Source organism: Mastomys coucha, unplaced genomic scaffold (assembly GCF_008632895.1).
Source record: "Mastomys coucha isolate ucsf_1 unplaced genomic scaffold, UCSF_Mcou_1 pScaffold3, whole genome shotgun sequence".
Taxonomy (NCBI): Eukaryota; Metazoa; Chordata; class Mammalia; order Rodentia; family Muridae; genus Mastomys; species Mastomys coucha.
Window position 1 is genome coordinate 4,766,175 of NW_022196909.1, and position 7,117 is coordinate 4,773,291.

Consider the following 7,117-nt stretch of genomic DNA (forward strand, 5'->3'; position numbering starts at 1 on the left):
TCTGATGCCCTCTTCTGGTGCGTCTGAAGACAGCAACAGTGTACTTATGTATAATAATAAATAAATCTAATTAAAATTAATTTAACTTTACATCATGCGTAGTGCATTTTAGATAGTCATTGTAAATAAGCACAACTTCTTTAGCTGAACAAAAAGTAAATCAGGTAATTTTTCTGACATAGTATAAAACCTCTAAATGTGGAGAATTCTGATTATTGCCAAATAGGTATTTTTTGCAAGAATATTTCAATTTTACAAGGGCTGCTCTTAACCTTTGATTGATTAAATCACATTACTAGCAAAGAGTGGGCATGAGTTCATTAAAAGGTTATCTGTGTTCCTTAAGTCTGAATCTTTTAAGTTTATTTTATTGAAACATAATATATGTGCATCTTTTGGGTATGATATAATTTAGTCTGTGTATTTATTGTCAAGAAATAATTGTTTTTTGATGTATTTGGAATTTTTGTATGCTTTTTTCTATTATCACATACTATAGACTATTATAAACAAAAGTTCCCTTAATGTGCTATAGAAAACCATAACTAGTACACAGCTGTGTTATGGTACCCCACATCTAACTTACCTTCACCTATCCCTGTCTCTAGTGAAAACTCTTCTACTCAGTTCTATGAGATTGGTTTCAATTTCCACACATAAGTGAGAGCTGTAATTTTGTTTTTCAGCCTCTGGCTTATTTCATTTACTATAATGACCTCCAATTTTGTCTATGTTGTTGAAAACAATAGAATTTTTTTGTAGGCTTAGATTTTTCAAAACCTACTTTTAAAAGTGTTCTTATATGCTTTAACCTCCCTTCTAGCTCACCACCAGCCAGAGGAAAGTAAAGGCAAAAAGAGATGTGGACGTGTTCAGAGATAGTTACTTTCAATCTTCATTGTCAGGATATCAACATTCAATTCACATGAAACAGCAGCTGTAACTCAATCCACTTGCAAGCACTATTCACGATTCAGCAACAGCAGTTTGAGCCAGAAGATTGGCAAAGCTCAACCAATCAGCCTGAGTCTATGGAAGCAGCAAGAAGATGCCAGAACACCACCAGAAGTTCTTTGGTGCATTTCTCTCTACAAAATCATGACAAACAATGATCAGTAAAGAAGACAAGGTGAACCAATGCCACAGCATTGTCACAAAGACCAGAGTCAGCAAAACCAGCAAAATGACCAGGAAAGAGTAACAAGGTGAATGAATTAATGCCATACATGGTCATCCACCGTCTGTTGGGTTATGCTTACACCCTTTCCAAACATCATGTGTTCTCACAAACATCCACTCTAGCAAAATATCACATGCCCTCTTCCCGGGCAGCTTCAAGAAGAACATCATGTGTCTGTTCTCAGGAAAACATCTTTCCACGTATCTGCTTCAGGAAAAACATCATCTCATCGTAGTTTCCAGAAAAAACATCTGAAACAACTGAGTCTCCAAAGAAACCAGAAATCTCCACTTCATTCTTCAATATTTAATAGTACTCCACTATGTGCATACCCCATGTTGTTCTTATCCATTTATCTGTATAGATACCTGAGTAGTACCACAGCTTGATCATGGTGAATGCTGTGGGTAAAAATGGTGTCCTGTGTCTGGTCTGCCATGGGGCTAGGGCTGGGGCATATGGCTGTGAGAAGCTGCAAGACCCCACTCCAGGAGTGGGTAAGTACAGTTTGAGCTCCCTAAGGACCTACTGGAATTGGCTCCAGGTCCCAGCCCACATGGAGGATGATAGGTTCTCTCTCAAGACTTTTGGACACCTCAGACGCTGCCAAATGCCACAGAAGAGATGAGAATGGAGTTGGGGCTCGTGGGCTGGCTCTAGCCCAGGGCTGAAGGGAAAAGAGGGGAGGAGAGCTCCAGCTGGGTCCTTCAAGGACTAGAGGGTCCTAGGCTTGTTCAGTGGGCAGCTTGGCTTGTTGATGACTATGGCTGGGTGTACAGAGAGGCCACCTGCAGGAGATTAGACATGGCTCTTTAGAGGAAGACCTGCTCCATTGTTCCCCAGGGTAGGTCCAGATGAGAAGAGGCAGTCCATGGTTTTAAGGCATTTATTGTTGTGGCAGAGAGTTGTGATGAGTGAAACCATACCCCACTTCCTCAGGATGGGTCTGAGGTTAAATACCTTTTATAGGGAGGAGTGTCTGGGAAGGGGAGCTTAACTGGCTACATCCTGAAGGTCTTTAGGTCCTCATTAAAATGGAAATCTGTCTTGAGGGTACATAGTTACATCTTCTACCTGTGGAGGGGATTGGGGTGTTGCCCTATGTGACTGATGGCTACAGAATTATGGAGAGCTAAGGCCTCGTCTCAGGAGCCTGGTGTTTAGGAGTGTGGCAAATGCCTACCTTCCCTTGCAGATTTATCTGCTGGGTCTCTGGGGTTTTAAACCTAGCTCAACCAGAAACTAGGCTGCCTTTCACGGTCCTACAGAATGTTATAATAAACATGGGAGTGATGCTATCATTTGGGTGTAAGAATCTCACTCGTTTGCACACTTTCTCATGAGTGTGGCTTGATGTATTATTTCCTGGGACTGTTTTAAGGAAGGTCCATATTGCTTTTCTTAAGAGTTGTACTTACAGATGGGGAACCAGGAAAGGTGAGGACATTTGAAAGGTAAATAAAGAAAATATCTAATAAAAGAAAAAGAAAAAAAAGAGTTGTACTTATTTACCATCAGTGCTCAAGGGCTCCCTCTCTTTTTTTTTTTATAAAAATCAACTTGTGGAAGTCTGTGTGTATAGGCATGCCTGAGCACACCTGTGTGTGCATCAGCTCTGACTTGCCACATACGTGGAGGTCAGAAGACAACTTTTTAGAGTTAGTTCCCTCCTCTACCTTTATGTGGTTCAAGGAACTGAACTCATGTCTAAAGACTCTTCACCCACTGAGCCATCCTATCAGCATTTATGACATCCCTGCTTACTAGCTGAGGTGATTTCACACTGCATTTCACCCACTGAACCATCCTATCAGCATCTAGAACATCCCATGTTCCACCAACAGCTCAACCTAATACAAACAAGTCCCATTACTGGAAGCCTTGCCAGTATAGATTGGTCAATGTCCAGCCATCATCAGAGAGGCTTCCTCTAGCAGCAAATGGAAGCAGAGCAGAAACCCACAGCCAAACATGTGGAGAGAGTCTAAAATGGAGGTCTTCATCAGGTCCCTCCCTTCAGAGAAGGTGGGGAAAGACTGGAAGAGTCAGGGAATGGAGGACACCAGGAGAACATGACCCACAGAATCAACGAAGCAGGGCACATACAGGCTCACAGAGACTGAAGTGGCAAGCGAAGAGCCTGCATGATTCTGCACCAGGTCCTCTGCATGTTATGGCTGAAAGCTTCGTGTTTTTGTGGGACTCCTAACAGTGTATCTCTGACTCATATGTCTGCCCTTGGGACTCTGCTCCTCCTATTGGTTTGCCTTGGCCAGCCTTAGTTAGTGCAGGGCTTAGCCTTGTCCTGCTGTATCCTGTTTTGTCATGTTTAGCTGTCATCTCTTGAGGGTATGCTCCTTTCTGAAGAGTAAATGGAGTGGGAGGGGATCGGGCAGAGAGCGGAAGCAGGGAAGGAGCTGGCAGGGGCAGTGAGAGGGAAAACTGTGAGCGGTAAGTATTTTATGAGCAAAGAATGTATTTTCACTAACAAATAATACATTTTTTAAGACACATAAATAAATAAACCTACAATAAACCCACCAAAGGTCCTAGGAACTAGAGCCAAGGAAGACAAGGCAAATTACATAAATAAAATGGTGCCCAAGCTGGTCCTACAGGCCTTGGGAAGTGAGTTCTACATGAGAAAGCGAGTCCTGCACAGAATCCCTAAAGTTCCATCACCATGTCATTGAGGATTTGGTACACCAAGACATAAATCAGGGATACGTTCAAAGGCCAGTAAGACACAAGCATAAAAACAGCAGGTCCCTAAGTAAACGGGCTTCTATTTCTTTATCGCACCCTTGGGGTTGCAGCCCTCAGGCAACCATGCTTCCTTCCATACTTGGTTTTCCAGCCCTCACCAGTTTCCTCGTCACTGTAGTCCAGTGCCTTTATTTCCAGACAGCAGGAGTAAAAGGAGAACTCCAAGAGTGAGCACACCAATGGTCCAGCTTCTCTCAGAATCAGTTTTAGAAGCTACCATGCTAAGGAGATTACATGTGGCCCTCATGTATGGAAAGAGTCAACATGTTCTGACTAGCGGGCTGCAGGGGCCCACGCATGCGCAGCATGTGCTTCCAAATATACTAACCCCAGAACCTGCCTGACGTCCAGAGACAAACAAAGACAGAGAATGTGACCAGGGCAGCCAATCTGATGGTGCCAACTATGTGGGACAAGCAGTTATGGGACTCAGAGCACATGGACATGGGTGGAGGATATAAAAAGCACTCCTCAATCCTACAATAAATAGGTTTGCTTCCAATTCTCACCTGGCTCCCTGAGTTTGTGTCGTTGGTTCTGCACCTTCTTACCCAGTACCACCAAGGACCATCCTGCGGGGCCAAGGGCTAGGATACTCATGTACATCCGTTAGTGCCAAAACAAAACCTACCAACTATGAGAGACTAACAGAGGACAAGAAAAACAGTATCTGTGGCAGGAATGGCGGAGCAACCTCTTTGTAAACACGGGGGATGGGGGTGGGGATGATGGAGAGCAATCACAAAAGCATCTCCTGCAGGAGGACCTAATTGAGGACTGCCTGAGAAGCCAAGAATTGCTGGTGCCGACAATGCCAGCCAATTGGAAACTTCTGTTCAGAAGAGATGCTTTCTTGGGACCAGTGGGGCTCAGATGGAGGGTAGTAAAGGAGCTTGCAGCATTGTTCAGATGAGCTTGCTGCGGTGTTTCTCACCTGCCCCTGGAGTCTGTGTCCTTGATTCTGAGCCACCTCACCTGTTGAAGGTCTGGTAGTGAGTAGTCCAGGGCACAGGCAGCAAGTATCCCAGCAGACTAAGTAATATACGACTTATCCTGAGATCTTTTCTGCTTGATAAGTTAGCTTTTTGTCTTTGTGACTAAAACACCTGTTACAAACAACTTAAGGGGAGGATTTATTTCAGTCACCAGCCCACCATGGAAGGAGGAATGTGGTGGTACAAAGAAGTCCTCGTCCTGGTGACCGGGAAGGAGAAGGAGTAGAGCTGGGTTCTGACTAGAAATCTGCAGCGGCCCACACATGCGCAGCAAGCACTTCCGCATTTACTAACCCCCCAGAACCTGCCTGACACCTAAGTGCACATCTCCACTACTCTACTTCCTGTAACTACGCCCTGCACTGTAGCTTTCTTTGCCTCTCACAATGCTACCATATTATAAATCCATCATCCACTCCTTAGGTCAGAGATCTCAAGATCTAAGCACCCCTGTAAACCCATCCAGACACTCCCAGGTGTGTGCAATACTAATCCTCTAGGCACTTCTCAATGTACACAAGCTGGCCATCACAATTAACCATAAGCATCATAACAGAAAACTCTGCCGTTTTTTTTTCTTGGTTGTTTCCATGACAAAGGATGAAGCAGCAAGGGAATTGTTTTTTGTTGTTTTGTGTTGTCATTGTTGTTTTCTCAAAGAAAAAAAAATCTAATATTAAAAAGCAAGTTACAGATTGCCATGCATCCAAAGAGCAAGCGCTTTTACTATAATCCTGGGTATTATCAGGTTATCAGATGTAGATAGTAGATAAGAATATGTTGTCTCACTGATTGGTGTGTCAACCCTATCATCTCTCTCTCTCTCTCTCTCTCTCTCTCTCTCTCTCTCTCTCTCTCTCTCTCTAACTTTAAAAAAACCAAAGACTGCACTAAAATGTATGCAAGAACAGGAAAAGTAGACTTAAGTCTGTGCCATTTGAGAAGGAGGCATGGAACAAGAGCAGATCTCTCTTTTAAAAGTTTGTATTTTAGCATTAGTTTTAAATTAGCAATACTAAGATTTGTTTTTCTCTTTGTAATTTTTTTTCAAAATGCAAACAGATCAACATATATATGCCCATGTACTCTTTTTAAATCCATACATTGGCATTAGTGTACACTGTGTCCTTTAACCCGCTAAATTCAACTATGCTGTTTAGTAGCATTGTAATTGCTTATCTGTGGCCCTCTCCCAGACTTCCTGGACTCAGCTGGAAGGTTTTGGCACAATCTGATCCAACTCAGATGCTTCTCAACCCTGGCTGCCTTTTGGAATCCGTAAGGATCTTGGATCTACACTATTGCTCAATCCCTATCCCCAGGGATTCTGATTTGATGGGTTTGGGGTGTGGTTTTGGACATGGGTTAGTTTCTTAAGTTGTTCCAGATGATTCCAATTCACATCCAGAAATTAAACTCTGCTCCCTCCCTAGTCTGTAATGCCAAAGGAAAACATTCAAATCAACTATAGCCCGTGAATAATGCTGAACGTGTTTCCTTCAGCAAATCTATATGGATTCCAGGTTGTCTTTGTCTTTTCAAGCCATCCCTTTCTTGACCCAGGAGGAAGAGGTGGAGTTTGTCCTACAGTTTGATTCATGGTACACCATAAAGGACGAGAGAATATGATAGGATCAAAGCCTTACATGAGGTGATATTTCATTAGCAGTACTCAAGTGGGAAATAGGTGGGCCGAGGGTTAAAATGTGAGATGAACAGCTAGAGAGAGGGTGTTCAGTGAATTCATAAATATTATAATCCTATTATGTAAGTTGGTATTTAGAATTGCAGTTTATCCCTGTAACATGGCCCCAACCTTTAGTATTCCTGAGGCCTTAGCACAAATGACTCCATGATGGAAGTAACATTCAAGACCTTGGGCACGAGCTCTGCAGCCAGTCCCACAACACACAGAAGAAGCTCCACTCCCAGGTGCTCTAACGATCTCAGGATCAGAGATGAGGAGGTCACAACATCTGTCCCAACACCAGAAGTAACTGGAACTAGCAGGACCAGGCACACAGGAACTCCACCAGCAGAGTGGCTGGGGTTCCTTCCAGTCTCTCTGGGCTGGTATCCTGAGCAGATCTTGAGCCCAGGCTCCAGACCCAGTCCCACAACACCCAGAGGAAGCTGCTGCACTCCCAGGTGCTCTAACAAGCCCAGGGTCACAGGA